The following is a 17,355-nucleotide window of genomic DNA, read 5'->3' as shown; positions in this document are numbered from 1 at the left end:
CTAGAGCTCCAACTATTATATCCACATCCACGGTGATATGAACTAGGGAAAGGAAAAAAAATTCCTTCCTACAGAGTCAGATCACTTAAACAGGCATCACAGAAATCCCACAGAACACTCATGTTGCATTTCATTTGCCAGAACTTAGTCACATGGCTATGCTTAGCTGCAAAGGACCCAAGAAAATGTAATCTTTTGTAGAACATATGCACTACAAAGAAAATCAGCACTCTGTTACTAAAGGAGAAAGAGAGAGTAGATATAGGTCACAAATAACAGTTTCTGCTACAACCCTGAAGAAGTCAAGGTATAAAGTTGATACCATAAATACCAATTGAGGGGCGCCTGGGTGGCTCAGTGGGTTAAGCCGCTGCCTTCGGCTCAGGTCATGATCTCAGGGTCCTGGGATCGAGTCCCACATCGGGCTCTCTGCTCAGCAGGGGGCCTGCTTCCCTTCCTCTCTCTGTGATCTCTTCCCTTCCTCTCTCCTACTGTGATCTCTTTCTGTCAAATAAATAAATAAAATCTTTAAATAAATAAATACCAATTGAGAGTAGTCCTTGATCCTGCAATAGCAAATGTTCTCACTCAGGTTGAGATAACCATCCTTTGGAATGGGTGATGAGAGGAGGAACAGAAAGGAAGTGAGGAGAAAAATGATGTTGTGGGTCCCAAGCTGGTTCCTATGCCCGAAGATTCATAACTGAATCCTCTAGAGAAAACCCAGATAGATTGGGGGATGGAAGAGCAGAGGTTTTGTGCCTTGCTGCCAGGTGAAAATTCAGTGGGTGACAAAGCCTCATGGATTGTCCCAGGCTTATGTGGTGAATCGTTGGTAACAGAAATGGTGGCCTGATATGTGTAGAAAGGGAGAGCCTGAGACAACTGTAATAGATAGCCTATGACCTAGGCTAGTCTGGGAGAACATCCAAAATCAATGTCCGCAAGCCCTTCCCACTCCACCATGAGGAGCTCAAACGTAGCTGACAAAGGTCAGCAGGCCTCAAGACACTTTGAGATGGAGATAAGAGTGAGGCAGGGTGACCTTCTTGGACCTGTTACCAGAGACCAGATGGAAAACCCAGATGTTCTAGAAATTTCTGGGGTGGGGGTGACACACGTCTCCATAGATTCCAGCAGGGACATACACCTCGCGGTCCTCCAGCTCTGTGGCTCTGTGAGAGCTCCCAGAATTTAGCCATAATCCAGGGAATGGGGTGGGGAGGGTGGTGAAAATCCTGAATTGAGAGAAAAAAAACAACAACAACAAATCTGAATGAAAAAGCCCTGATTTGACTGGATTTTCTCTAAAATGGCTGGGATGGAGCTATGCTACCAGACAGGGTGGGGGCTTGAGATTAAAATTCAATTCAGTTCTAGAAAAAAAATTCTGTACCAGTGAGTGTATGGCCTGTGGACATTCCTCAGCCACACATGCTTTCTCTGTTTGTCATATCTCACTCTCGAGTCATTCAGCTCGGAATTTTGGCACCTTCTTTCTTCAGTGATATGTGAAAAGTAGTGAGAAATGAACATTTTGCTCTTTTGACTAAAGTTATTTTGAGTGAGCAGAATTTCACTGTCGCTTTGCCGCGATAATATTATACCTCATGTCTCTGAGTCACAAACCCCTTCTTCACTCCCCACTGACAAGCGTCTACACCGAACATGTATTTCCCAAACTTTTGCTGCATCTGAGGTGACCACTTGGTCCTGTTCCTGCCAGGACTTTTCCAGTCTTAGCAATGGCATAGCAGTCCCATGTCTCCAGGGAGCAACTGTTCTCAGCAAACCAGGACCCTTGGTCACCCTTACTGAGTCAGACTCACCTGGAGGGCTTGCTTAGCTGGGATTCCCAAGCTCGGCCCTCAGAGAGTCAAGTTCAGCTGGGGTGGAAGTGGAAGCCTGAGATTTTGCATTTGTTAAGAAGCTCTTAGGCGGGGGCGCCTGGGTAGCGCAGTGGTTTGGGCTGCTGCCTTCGGCTCGGGTCATGATCTCAGGGTCCTAGGATCGAGCCCCGCATTGGGCTCTCTGCTCCGCAGGAAGCCTGCTTCTCTCTCTCTCTCTGCCTTCCTCTCTGCCTACTTGTGATCTCTGTCTGTCAAAAAAATAAAAAAATAAAAAAAAGAAGCTCTTAGGCGATTTGATGCTGCAGATCGGAGGACCGTGTTGTATGGGCCCAAGAAACAGGTCAGATTTTTCCCAGTCTTTCTTTTTTTATATATAGATTTTATTCATTTATTTATCAGAGAGAGAGAGAACAAGCAAGGGGAGCAGCAGGCAACAGGAGAAACAGGCTCCCCGCTGGGCAAGTAGCCAGAAGCAGGGCTCAGCCCCACGACCCCAGGATGACCCCAGGATCCTGACCTGAGCCTAAGGCAGATGCTCAACGGGCTGAACCACCCAGGGGTCCCAGTCTTTCCCCAGTCTTAACATAATAAAGTAATGATGTTGATCTATATATTTAGTCAATGACACGCTTGTGGCAAAAACTTTGACCAAGATCTTAAGTCTCTCCCCTGAACTGGAGCCCATCCCCCCAGGGGTTTAGCCTAGAACCTGTCCCTCCAGCCCCTCTCGAAGTTCTATAAGCACCTAACTTTTTATATTGAATCCCTTCCTGCTAAAACCAGCAAAAGAATGTTCTGTTACCTGCAACTGAATCCTGACTGATAAATCATGGGACCGTGGAACACAGTTTGAGAAGCGGTAAGGAAAAGGGGAGGGGAGTTTGTGCACATTTCAGGGAGCAGGGGAGAAGGAAGTGCAGAGACTTCCCATGAGCGCCAAAGCCTGTCAGGACAAAGATGTCCACGCACACCTCGACCATTTACGAGCAAAACACTTACAAACACAGCTATAGAAAACCGTATCACTCACTCTGCTCCTGAACAATTACTACAGTCAGCAAAGAAATGACATCATCCCTCCTCTCATTCAGAACAATACGCTTGCTCTAACTCTGTGTACAAGAAAAGCAAACTCTGTTTGTCTAACAGATGGAAAGGAACAGACCTGAAGGTCACGGTGACCGTATTTCTAACCAGCCTCACCCAGCACACGGTCTTACTGTAGAAGATCACAAGTCTGAACACAACTAGACACAGTAAAATCACCGGAGCCCAGGGAAGATTTCCAGAGACCCAGGTCCAGCCATGCTAAGAGCAAGCCCAGTCTAGAAGGAAGGAGTCCCCAAATTCTCAAAAATCTCCCAGGAGATAAAAGTCATTCCTTTAGATTTTTTTATTTAAGCCTTAAAAAAAATTCATTCATTATGAAAAAAAATTCATTCATTATGTAAGGCAAAAGGAAAAGAGATGACAAGCATACTCTCAACTACAAGGCCACTAATTTGCTGAGTCAAGCATGGTGGGGGCAAAGTAAATTACGAAATTTCAATGTGGAAAGTCCTTTTTATTTTTTCAAAATCTTTATTTAAATTTTATTTAAATTTTAGTCAACATACAATGCAAAATTGGTTTCAGTTGTAGAATTCAGTGGTTTATCAGGTACATACAATGCCCAGTGCTCATCGCAAGTGCTGTCCTTAATACCCACCACCCCTCCAGCCCATTCCCCCCACCTCCCTCAATCGACCCTCAGTTTGTTTTCTATCATTAGGAGTCTCTTAGGGTTTGTTTCTCCCTTTCCCCCGCTCCCATATGCTCATCTGTTTTGTTTCCTAAATTCCTCATATGAGTGAAATCATTTGATACTTCTCTCTCTCTGACTTATTTCACTTAGCATGTCATTGCAAATGGCAAGATTTCATCCTTTTGATGGCTGAGTAATATTCCATTGATATATATACCACATCCTCTTTATCCATTCATCAGTCGATGGACATTTAGACTCTTTCCATCGTCTGGCTATTGCTAAGAATGTTGCTATAACCATTGGGGTGCATGTACTCCTTCCGATCTGTATTTTTGTATCCTTTGGGTAAATACCTAGGAGCATGATTCTTGGATCATAGGGTAGCTCTCTTTTTAACTTTTTGAGGACCCTCCATACTGTTTTCCAGAGTGGCTGCACCAGTTTGCATTCCCACCAGCAGTGCAAGAGGGCCCCCCCTTTCTTCTATGCTCCCCATCTCAATGTGGACAGTCTTTAATGTTAACTCAAACATGACAATTAAATCCTTCAAATTGGGTGATGCATGTGTAAGGACTCAGGGCTAGAGATTGAACTTAACGCTTCCTTCTTCTGATAAAACAGCACTCCTGCCAAGACTTGGCGAGTGGGTCTGCGTGCACTGATAGCCCATCACTGCACACACTCACAGCAGTGGCATTGACAACCACAGTGGCATTGAAAGTACCGCACTCTTCTCTCTGTTTTATATTCCAGCTTTATTGAGATATAATTGATGCACAATGTTGTGTAAATTTGAGGTGTGCAGTATGGGGATCTGATACACGTGTGTATTGCAAAGTGATTACCTTAATAAGGTTTGTTAACACCTTCATCCATTTGTGTGTGTGTGTGTGTGTAGTGAGAACGTTTAAGATCTACTCTTTGAGCAAATTTCAAGTATATAATACAATATTGGTAACTCCAGTCCACGTGCTGTGTGTTAGATCTTGGAAGTAGAGCACATTGCATTAGCCTGATTCTCATATGCCTTTGTAGACGCCTTATACAGTCATCCTTTACTCATTTTAAAGGTACTTTTCTGACTTGTGGAAGACACTTCGCAAGACACTTTGTGTAAACTTGATTACTATTCTGTAAGGTTCTAACAGGACAAAGAATCAATATAATTTTTTTTTTTTTGCCTCTCTCAAAATTTGGCTTCTTATCCCAATGGAAACTCTTTACCCACTGGGTTAATTAAAAGATATAAAATCATTATATGTTGCAGTTTTACATTTTTACACCTTTTTTTTTTTTTTTTTGCTTTCCTGTTACATGTGTAATGAACCTATTATAGTTTTTTCATCCATTTTTGGGAAGGCAGTTTATATTCCATTCTTCAAGTTACAGGGTAGAACAAAAGGGTAGAATCATTCTTCACCCCACTTTTACTAAGATTACAACCAGGCCAACAATCAGTAAGGAAATAGAATTGAACAATACTATACACCAGCCAGACCTATCAGACATGAATGGATCCTGAAAATACTGTGCTAAGAGAATGTTAGCCACAAAACACACACACTGAATGATCCCATTTATAGAAACTGTTCAGAATAGGCACATCCATAGAGATAGAAAGTATAGTCGTGGTTTCTAGAAGCTGTGGGGAGGAAACATGACTCCGTCTGCTTGGGAGGGGAGAGGAAAGGTAGACATTCCCATCTGGGACCCTAGTATCAGATAACTCTGTGCCCTTAGAGATGAGTTTTACATAAAGTATTTCCTTGTAATTCTCTGAGTAAAACCAATATTGATCACCATTCATGTGTCGCTGGAGTTTTGCTAAGATTTATGACATATGAAGCCCAAGCCAGTGAAGCTGGGAAGGGCAGCAGCGGGGCCCAAGAGGGGTCATGAAGAATGGAAAGGACTGGAGGAAAGCTTGTCTCTTCACCCACATTGCAGCGCTGCGCCAAGCATCAGAGGACGCTGTGGCTACGCGGCCGCTTTGCATTCGCAGCACACCACATAAGGGAGAGGAGTGATTACTGTTTAATGAGCCAGAAGAATAGGTCACTAAATTATTAGTGTCTGAGTGACTGTTCAGTTCTCATGTGTAGGATCATGCCTAAATTCTCCATAGACAATTTTGGTCTTTGAAAGATTGGTGGGTCATAAATACAAACTAATAATATAGTCATTGAGTGGCCTAAGTTATCCTATTACTGTGACTACATGAGATGTGAACAAAAATCTAAAGTTCATAATAAAATTTTCTCAGCACACTGGCAGAATTTGAGACAGAATTGAGACAAGGGTAGAAAAGCACTTTGTTAACTGGAAAATGCTAAAGACCAGCTATTATTATCATTTGAACCAAGTAAGTTGTATTCATCTTGCTTTTTTTTTTAGAAGGACAAGTCGAAAAATATCAACCAGTTTCCAGCTCAGTCCCATGACAATATTTATGGGTGCCATCTGCTGGTGTGGGAAGTTCCTGAAAAATTGATGAGATTAAGATGAACCAAATGATAAACAGCGCAGCACCTGGTATTTTAAGTACATATATTCTTCATGTATTAATGTTAATATAGGTAAAGTCTCTGGCATGCATTTCTTGTATTAAAATAGTCTATGTAAAGTATTTTGATGCTGAAATATTTTTGATGTTTCATAAGCTTTAACGTTCATTCCAGCACTCTGTTTTGAGCTCTTTGGGTCTGCCAGGCCTTGGGATAAGAATTAGGGATGCATGGATGTGTAACTGCCCTTGCTTGCGAGTGGTTAGTGTCCTGCGTTTACTGGGGGAGAGGACAGACCCATAAACAGCTAAATGTGAGGCCCTGGGGTGAGGAAAGACCTCCATGGGGGGAAACCGAGGAAGGGGTCTCTCTGATCCAGGAGGCAGTGGTCTTTTCCACAAAGTATTGAAATCTCCCACTTTTCAGGGGAGGAGGAGGGAAGGAAGAATTACAGAAGAAAAATCAAACTTGAGAAAGTGAAACTATCAGGCAAATAGGGGTAGGAATAAAACAAAACAAAACAAAACAAAACAAAAAAACCTTCCTCCAATCACAGGAACAGGTGTCAGGTGGTCTCCATGAACAGTGAGCTCAGTTCATTCTATGTTTTAAAGATTTTATTTATTTATTTAAGAGAGAGAGGAGGGGAGGAGTAGAGGAATAGAGAGAGAGAGAAAGAGACTTAAGCAGATTCTTCTGCACTGAGCGCGGAGGCTGACGTGGGCATCGATCTCATGACCCCGAGATCACGACCTGAGCCAAAACCAAGAGCCAGAGGTTTAACCGACTGCACCACCTAGGCGCCCCAAGGAACTGAATCTTAAACTTTACTTAATTTTAAATTAATTTGAGGCACCTTGTGCAGCTAGTGGTTTCTGCATTGGACAGCGCAGATTTTGCCCCCTGTGATGCACAGCGGATCACGGAAGGGCTGGACTGCAGCTGAGAGCAACAGGCAAATGATGGGCAGAAAGTCAAAGCCAGAGCGGTGTGGCTTCCCTCCCTGGCTCTTTCACTTCCTTGATACTAACCTTGGGCAAGTGACTCACTCTCCAGAAGCCTCCGTAGGATGCCAATAATAATAGTGCCTGCCTCCTAGTTCCTGGCAGAACCAAGCAAAGTGATGCAACCCTTCCACAAATGTCTGATGCATGGTCAGTACCCAATAAATGTTCATTATAATCATCACCTAAAATATTTCCAAAACTTTATCATGGGCGGGGGGTGAGGGCAAGATGGCTCCCAACACTTTTTTTTTTTTAAGATTTTATTTATTTATTTGACAGAGATCACAAGTAGGCAGAGCAACAGGCAGAGAGAGAGAGGGAGAAGCAGACTCCCTGCTGAGCAGAGAGCCCGATGTGGGGCTCAACCCCAGGACCCTGGGATCATGACCTGAGCAGAAGGCAGAGGCTTAACCCACTGAGCCACCCAGGCGCCCCGCTCCCAACACTTCTTAGAGCTGTAATTCCATGGATGTGTTTGCTGACACTTTCCTTCTGCGTTATTCTTTTTCTCTTTGTCTAGTGATTTTGGTCTTTCTGTCTTCTAACAGTGTGGACTGTTTGTTTTATTTTAGTTTTTACTTGACTGACTAAATTATCATACTGTTAGAGCCATACTATTATGGAAAACAGACTAAGGATCATATGCTACAGAAGTTTGCAATTATGTAAAAATAATGGTTGATGGGTCTGCCATAGTGATATACGTTTTCTTCCTAATTATTTTTTATTCCCGGGGTGATTTTTTCTGACATCGCTATGACAGACCTCGAGGTTTTACCCATAACACACTGCATAGTAAGTTTATGTCTGACTAACTTTTCCTTATTATATTCTTTTATTTAAAAAATATTATTTATTTATTTGAGAGAAAGAGAGAGAGAGAGCATGGGGGGGGGGTGGGGACAAGCAGACTCGGAGCTGAGCGTGGAGCTGGCTGCAGGGCTTGATCCCATGACGCTGAGATCCTGACTGAGCAGATACCAAGTGTTGGATACTTAATCGAGTGAGCCACCCAGGCACCCCTCCTTATTATATTCTTAAAGATAAGAAAGATTTATAAATGTTCACAAATGTTTTATAATAGCTCTGATACCTGGTGAGGCTTGATTTATTACAAAATCTATTATTTTGTGCCCAAACTAGCACTGTCTCCCAGTGTCTTCTTTTTCCATGGTTTAAGAGAGTTGACTAACATCTGGATAACTTATTTTTTACACAAATAACATAGATATGCCTATGTATTGTCAGGTGCTTAGAGAACAGTATTCCAATTGAAATGGACAGGAGTTTCACCAGACAAGAGTGTCCTGGCAGTGCTGTCGAAGGAGCACGTTGGTCCAAGTCAGAAACAGTGCCAATGAGGCACCATGGGAGTGGAAACTTCTATCACGAGGATAAAAAATATGTATTACTTTTTTCATTGCTCAACTACGTTGTTAAATATGGTACATTTCTTAGATAACTTATAAGGGAGCCTTTTGAGGAAAGGGTAAACATAAAAGGAATGTTAAGTCCCAAAGGGAACCTAAGCCAACACTAACAGGTTTAGCCAGCAGGCAGCTATGAGCCTGGATAGGTTGCTGTTAGTATAATGTGATGACCTGAGTACAGGCACATCAGACCTCTCACTTAAGCCGGCCAAAGTCGTGGATTGCTCTGAATATTTCTTTTGGATATGCTTTTAACACGAGCGGGAGCTCTTGACATTAAGGGGAAAAAAATCACAAGACCCACCGGTGTTCTGCAAACTTCTCTCTCTTGTGTTAGATCCAGTCCTCATGTCTGGGAGTCTTAACCTTAGGGACATAATATGCCAAGACCTAGATCAATCTTTTTTTTACGTGCCTGCTTAGCCTTTGCATAAGCCACTAGAACATGGGAATAAACAATTTGCTACAATCTTCCTTTCTAACTTCTGAATAAGAGTTAAGCCGGTGACGGGAAGTTAGTCTCTGGTTGTTGGTTATTGCGGTCTTTCAATTTGGGGTTATTTCCATACCTGTTATGTATATGACATTGTCACTGGAAGTAAATCACCCAAAAAAAGCACATGAGAAGATGCAGAGGAAGAAGCAAACAGTTGTTTTCCTACACTTTCAAGGACATGGAAAGGGAAATGTAAGAAAAACAGTGAAGCTCATTAACCATTTATCTGTGACATTTGACAGTGGTATTTCTGCTTTCCAGAACAGTCTCTGTCTAGTTGCCTGTCCCCTCAGTTTGAGCTGCTGTGACACCCTGCATTCTATCTCGCACTTTATTAGACGCCTGGCCAAAAGCCTGGACAAAAGAGAGCAATTTCTTCCTGACTTTGGTCTTCCAGACCATGGTGCCTGAATGTTCGTGAGAGGGTGGCCTGGGATATTCTTGGGAAGCAGAGAGGAGACTCTCACTGTGAGAGATTCCTTAATCTTGAAGGGCTTTGAACTTCCACTTTCTCACACTGTCTGGTCACCCTGCCACTCCTCCATCATTCTGTTTCTGATCAAAGGAATGAGAGAGGGGTGGCTGGGTGGCTCAGTGGGTTAAGCCACTGCCTTTGGCTCGGGTCATGATCTCAGGGTCCTGGGATCAAGCCCCATAAGGGGCTCTCTGCTTGGCGGGGAGCCTGCTTCCTCCTCTCTCTCTGCCTGGCTCTCTGCCTACTTGTGATCTCTGTCTGTCAAATAAATAAATAAAATCTTTAAAAAAAAAAAAAAAAGGAATGATAGAGCTAGGAGGAAGGGCACCGTGAGTTACAGGAGCTGTAAGCTGTCCTGGGCCCTCGGGATCCATCCCCTTCCTTGCACATTGAGGGGAAGTCTCCGAGAGCTGGAGTAACGTGATTCAAATTTTCTTCTGATTCTTTCCAGGACACCAGGCTACACATCATGAAAATGCATCGAATTAAATTCATAGCTCCCATTAGGTGGAAGCGGGCAGTGGAGGGACTTACCAAATGTCAGGCATCACGCTAAGGGTTTTATGGACGTTCTCTCACATCAGCCTCCTATCAAATCTATGAGTGATTATTATTCTAATTTCTCAGATTCATAAACTAAAGCTTTCAGAGTATAAGTCACAGACTAGTGACTGGCTGAGCCAGGATTCAAACCCAGGTATGTCTGACTGCAAAGGCCATTTATTTGAGCTGCTATGCTCTGCTATGTTGTCTGTGTAAAATATAACTTGTTGCCAAGATACGGGGAGCACTCAGAGACCCCAGGAGACGGTGAGATCCCAGAAAGCATCCAGGGTGGCGATCACCCCTTAAGAGTAATAATAATGGTGATAGCTACCAAGAACTGAGTGCCTACTAAAGGCCAGGCCCTTTGTATTTGTTATTTAGTTTGAATGATCACAACTACCCTGTGGGGTGGGGATAATTACATACCCATTTCTCAGATGAGAAAACTCAGAATTGGAGAAACTAAATAACTTCCCAAGTCACAGAGTGGCAGGTGGTAAAATGGGACTGATGGGTAAACCTAAGTGATTTGAAACGTCATGCTCTTACTCAGTGTAAGATGAGCGTCTGGCCATGAACCTATTTAATAGATATTGAATGCATGAATAAATGAATGAGGAAAATAATGAGGGGCGCCTGGGTGGCTCAGTGGGTTAAAGCCTCTGCCTTCGGCTCAGGTCATGATCCCAGGGTCCTGGGATCGAGCCCCGAGTCGGGCTCTCTGCTCAGCAGGGAGCCTGCTTCCTCCTCTCTCTCTGCTTTCCTCTCTGCCTACTTGTGATCTCTGTCTGTCAAATAAATAAATAAAATCTTAAAAAAAAAATAATGAATGAATGAGGACTGCAGTGGAATATGTACCTGTTATGTAATGCCCAAGTAGGCCTTGGTAAGAATCTCTTAAACACACATGAGTAACAAATACACAATGCTTTGTTTTGCTCCAAAAGGTAGAACTGGGACAAATCCGTGGAAACTGCAGACTTCCTGTGGCTTCCTGATAGGAATCTGGCTTCAACGTGTTTGTTGCCTGGATGACCTTAATCCTATGAGTCAAAGATTCTGTGGGAGTCAGTGTCTTTATAGAGGCATAATAATCAAGAAACTTCCAACATAGAACTGCCTTGTAAACAGTGATCTCCCCAACTTTCAAGGGGTCTCATGAGATCACCTGCTAGAAATGCTGTAGAAGAAATTATTAAATTGGGTAGTGCAGAAGACTGTCTACGAAAGTGGCAAAACTCTCTTCCCTTTACCCATCCCCTTTGCAAGATGATGTTGAAGGCCCTCCATTGAGAGATGGCATGCCCCCATCCCTTGAATCTGTGCTTCACATTACCAAAGAAAATGCAACAGAGGCGATATTCTGCCAGTTCTGAGTCCAGGTCTCGAAAGGCCTTGCAAAGTTTTGCTCTCCGTCTAGAAACTCTGAGAAGCCTATGAACAAACACAAGCTTGACAGACCTGCCGGAGAAATGGCACAGCCAATAGCCAGCCAACCTCTGGAAGCATAACCACCTCGCCCACCCGTAGCAGACCACAGATGCCTGAAGCAGGTTAGCTGAGACCAGAAGACCCACCCAGTTAAACCTGTAAATTCATGGGCAAGAGTAAATGTTTGCTGTGTAATTCTCAGAAACACCTCCTGAGATGGAAAGAGATAGGGAGTGCCTGATGTCCTGATCAGAATAGGTCGTGTCACCGTCAACTGCCTATATTCCAGAAGGCCTGCCGGAATGGTCTTCAGTGGACTTAGTAGCCAACATCAGTTAGACATCTCACTACTTGCCAGGTAATAGCTGTAGTGCTTAATGTAAATTAATTCTTAAGTCTCACAGCAGCCAATGAGAAATACATTCTTATCATTGAACTGATTTGACAGATACAGAAGCCATTACAGAGAACTGAAGACATTTACCCAGGGTACAGAGTTAGTGAAGGTCTAGCACAGGATTCTAACCCAGGGAGGCTAAAGCTACAGCCCTTTCCATCAGCCATCCTATGCTGCCTCGTGCTATCCAACATAAAGGGGAAGATTGTCGGCAGGGACTATACCTACCTTCACAAAACCTGATGGCTGTCAGTAGCCCCCCAGTGCCTTTCATTAGGCTCTCTACAGAGCGCCAGATGTCACCCCTCATTCATTTTCCAGCCTTCTCCCACCTCAAAGTAATTTTTTTTAACTTCCTGTTTCTAAGGAATTTTACTGTTATATTTGAAGCTTAGAATGGTGATCGAGAGAAATGTTGAAAAAAGCTCATTACCAAGAGTATGGGAGCAATTAGAAAAAAAAAACACTCCTTTTCTGAAAGAGAATCAATTTTCCGTTGTGAGAGTTTCCATCATACCCAGAAATAGAAATGTGCATAAATTAGGTTTAGAAAAATGTATGAGATTGGCTTATACAAAAGGCTTCAGCAGGGAATCAAATGCTAAATAAAATGATAAAAGCAGATCTAGTAATCATGCCTAATGTTCAAGATGTGCCCAGTTTTTTCCTCCCTGATATAGTTTCTCTGCCGCTCATGATAGTTACAAAATGTCTCAAATGACTATTTTTCTTGTTGAATACAAAGGACTGCCAACACTTCAATCATAGTTAAACTAGTCCAGCAGGAAAAAAGCCAAAGAATGTCTCCATTCCAACGTTTGCTGCAGTCTGGTAATATAGCTCTCTGCTATAAGATTTCTTAAATGAGAATAACAGGTGCCAACCTGGATAAAACATGACCAAGACATACACACTTTTCTAGAAATTTCCTCTACCTTATTTAATTTCTCCCTTAGAGCAGGCAGTAAGTGTCACTCATTTCCCTACTAGCATTTTTTTCTTGAAACTTTTTGGGGCCCTGGTACAACACACCCTACCTCTGCATCCCCCAGATATACACAGTAGGACGTAATCATTCTTGACTTGACATGGGACAGTGGGAATCCTCTATGACACTTCACTTCCATTCCTACTGTTAGGGACTTGACTGCTGCTTTGAGGCAGAGTAGTATAAATACTTGGCTATCTGCTTATAGACCTTCCTTTTATTTCATCCATTTGTCTAATTATTTTAGAGCATTCCTCTAATCTCACCTCCTTCTTGCCTGTAGCTTTTTAAGGCCGTGATAGGAACCCCTCACTTCTCCCAACCCTTGAAATGAACCAGCAGGCTCTCAAACCCAAGATGCCAGTCTTGCTGGGGGAGGTTTTCATGGAACACTTTCTTTTTCTTTTATAATGAACTTTATATTTCAGAAGAGTTTTAGGGTCACAGCAAGATTGAGTGGGAAGTACAGAGAGCTCCCATATACCCTTGGTTCTCACAAGTGCACAGTCTCCTCCACTGTCAACATCCCCACCAGAGTGCTGCATTTGTTATAACTGATGAACCTGTATTGGCACAACATTATCAACCAGAGTCCAACTTTTTTTTTTTTAAAGATTTTATTAATTTATTTGAGAGAGAGAGAGAGAGCGAGCCAGCATGAGCGGGGGGAGGGGCAGTGGGAGAGGGAGAAGCAGCCTCCCATTGAGCAGGAGCCCTATACAAGGCTCAATCCCAGGGCTCTGAGATCATGACCTGAGCCAAAGGCAGATGCCTAACTTACTGAGCCACCCAGGTGCCCCACCCAGAGTCCATACTTTATGGTAGGGCTCAATCTTGGTGTTGTATATTCCATGGATTTTGACAGATGTAAAATGGCTTGTGTCCACTGTTATAGTTTCATACAGAATGGTTTCACTGCTCTTAAAATCCTCTGTGCTGTGCCTGTTCATCCCACTTTCCCTTAAATTCCTGGCAACCACTGATCTTTTTTACAATCTCCATAGTTTTGCCTTTTCCTAATTATCATATAATTGGACTCATCCTATAATACTTAGCTTTTTCAAGTGGGTTTCTTTAATTAGTAATATTCTTTTAAGGTTTCCTCATGTCTTTTTATGTCTTGATAGTTAATTTCTATTTAGTGATGAATGATAAGTATTTCATTGTCTGGATGTACCATAGTTTATTTATTCATTCACCCATTGTCTCAGCTTATGGTGCTATGACAAAATACCGTAGATTGAGTGACTTAAGCGACTAACATTTATCCCTCACAGTTCTGGAGGCTGAGAAGTCTAAAACCAAGGTGTCAGCAGATCTGGTTCTTTGTACTTGGTGATGGCTTGCTTCTTGGCTTGCTGGTGCCCACCTTCTGGCTATGTCCTCACATGATAGAAAAAGTAAGCTCTGGTGTCTCTTTCTCTTATAAGGATACTCATCCCATTATTGGGACTCAACCCTCAGACCTCATCAAAACCCAACTACCTTCCAAAGACCCTCACCTCTATCATATTGGTAGTTAGGACTTCAACATACTGATTTGGCAGTATAAACATTCAGTCCATAACACCAACTGAAGGATACCTTGGTTGCTTCCAGGTCTTAACAATTATGAATAAAGTTGCTGTAAACATCAGTGTGCAAGTTTCTTCATGGACACAGGGTTTCAGTTCATTTGGGTAGATACCAAGGAGTATGATCACTGGATTATATGATAGTATCATAAGAGTATGTTTAGTTTTGTAACTGTACCATTTTGCATTGCCACCAGCAAGGAATCAGTGTCCCCATTATTCCATGTCCTTGCTAGAGTCTCATGTTGTCAATGTGAGACAGCTAGGGACCACGGGAACAAGACCCAAGTGAAAAACAACGTGCACCTGGGGTACTGTCTGTTGGCTGTTATTCTTAAATCACTTCTCTTACAGAGCAGAACCAGGGTACAGTCCCCTATACAACGGAGACTTAAAACAAGAGGACCCAGGCTCCACAACCCATCAGTAAGCTGGTTGAGTTGCCTGCCAATCTTGACCAATGGGGCTGAGGCCCTTCCAGCCAATCAGGATGAGGTATTTTTCCTGTTGCTCATACTAGTATTTTGCTCACTGGTGGGAACCTGAGCTGCAACTTTCTCTGCACAGGCAGGATCTCTCCTCAAGTTGATAGGACTCAGCCTAACTAGTGTTTGTTAGTGCTGTCTCCCTTTCTCTTGAACTGTGGCCCTAACAAAGCCTTGCCTTTGCCTTTGATTTTGGAGTCCAGACTTATGTCTATCCTTGTCCACCCTAAGAACCCAACTTTGGTAACAAGTGTTGTGGATTTTGGCCTTTCTACTAGGTGGATGGTGGTAAACTGTTGTTTTTACCAGTGTGTGTTTAATATTTACTTATTTATTTATTTGAGAGAGAGAGAGAAAGTGAAAGAGAGCATGAGAGCAGAGAAGGTCAGAGGGAGAAGCAGACTCCCTGTGGAGCTAGGAGCCCCATGAGGGAATCGATCCTGTGACTCTGGGATCATGACCCCAGCCAAAAGCAGTTGCATAACCAACTGAACCACCCAGGCCATTGTGTTTTAGTTTCATTTTTATCCTTTGCTGTTGAATATGTACTACACTGTGAAATTTTTCTTCAGAAAAAAAAAAAAATTTTTTTTTTTTTTTACAAAAGAAATGTATACTCAGTAAAGTCCTCTTTGTACATCAGTCTCTGATTTACACTCAATCCAACCAGTCACAAGGGACATAATGTTAATAGTTTCTTGTACCTCCTTGGAAATATATATCTTTTGGTCTCTCCTCTCCATCTCTGACAACCCTCCTCCCACCCCAAATGCTGGTCTCTCCCAGCTTAAGTGTAGACCTGCCAAATGTGTCTTTGTTTTTAACCAATTGAAATTTATTTAGGAAAACATTCTATAACTTTCATATTTGTCTTATAACTATATAATAAGCCCTGAGAACAGCTTTTATAATCTCAGGTGTCTCTAGTTGTCTCTAGGTGTCTCTTGTCGGGAGCCAGTACAGGAGGCCTACTCTAAGAGCTGTAAGGGACTGAATATGATTGGCTGTTCATTTAGGTCCACTCTCGCGGGAGGTGCATGAGCACTGCATTTTGATTGGTTAACACGGCCTGTATAAAAACGCATGCGCCGAGGGTAGAGGGAGAGAAAGAAAAAAGCGATTAAAGAAGAAGGTTCGGGGGCGCCTGGGTGGCTCAGTGGTTTGGGCTGCTGCCTTCGGCTCGGGTCATGATCTCAGGGTCCTGGGATCGAGCCCCGCATCGGGCTCCCTGCTCCGCAGGAAGCCTGCTTCCCTATCTCTCTCTCTTTCTGCCTGCATCTCTGCCTACTTGTGATCTCTGTCCTTCAAATAAATAAATAAAATCTTTAAAAAAAAAAAAAAAAAAAGAAGAAGAAGGTTCGCCAATACGTGAGTCTCCGAGTCGTTCTTGGGGGCCGAGAGCAACAGTCTCTAGTTGAACCACCTCTATTATTCTCTTAGTGTCATTTTTGCTATAATGGATTTGTTAATCAAATTAAAATGTAAGATTTATTTTATCCAGAGTTTTTACTAAAATGAAAATATTCTATTCATGAAGTTCCTGTTTTTTTTTTTTTAAAGATTTTATTTATTTATTTGACAGACAGAAATCACAAGTAGGTGGAGAGGCAGGCAGAGAGAGAGAGGAGGAAGCAGGCTCCCTGCTAAGCAGAGAGCCCGATGCGGGGCTTGATCCCAGGACCCTGGGACCATGACCTGAGCTGAAGGCAGAGGCTTTAACCCACTGGGCCACCCAGGCTCCCCATGAAGTTCCTGTTTAAATGATCTTTCTCTCTTTTTAATAAAATACTACCCTTAAGGTTATAATCCATTCAATTTGAGACAAAGTAGAGTCATTTGAGTAAAATATGTGTCTTAAGATTAAAACAAAAGTGACTGTCTGGCGCACCTGGATGGCTCAGTCAGTCAAGCGTCTGCCTTTAGCTCAGGTCATGATCCCAGGGTCCTCAGAATGAGCTTCGCACTGGGCTCCCTGCACGGCAGGGGTCTGCTTCTCTCTCTTGCTCTGTGTGTGCATGCTCTCTCTCAAGTAAATAAATAAAATCTTAAAAAAAAAAATTTGAGTGATCATCCAAAATAGTATTTACAAAGAGACCAAGATTGACCCAAATTTGTGCTAAAGTTGGCATACGACATTGAGTTTCGGGCATACAATATTATAACTGTGGCTTTATTTGTCCATTAACAACTTCATTTGGAGGCTGAATCCACCCGAAGTGTGGATTCCACTTTCGGATACAGCAGTGTGAGAAAAGATCCAGCCCATGGGAGAAGAACTAAACTCTTGGAGGGAAAGAAATTCCTTATCATTAATGGAGTAGGAAGCACTGTGGGAAAAGCATTTCCTCTTCCCAGGGGCTCCCCACTTCCCACTCCACCCCCACCCCCCACCCACCCCCACCCCGGCTCTTTGCCTGCAGGGGCC

This window comes from Mustela lutreola, chromosome 3 (assembly GCF_030435805.1).
Source record: "Mustela lutreola isolate mMusLut2 chromosome 3, mMusLut2.pri, whole genome shotgun sequence".
Taxonomy (NCBI): domain Eukaryota; kingdom Metazoa; phylum Chordata; class Mammalia; order Carnivora; family Mustelidae; genus Mustela; species Mustela lutreola.
The sequence above is the reverse complement of the archived record's forward strand: the minus strand, read 5'-3'. Positions refer to the sequence as shown.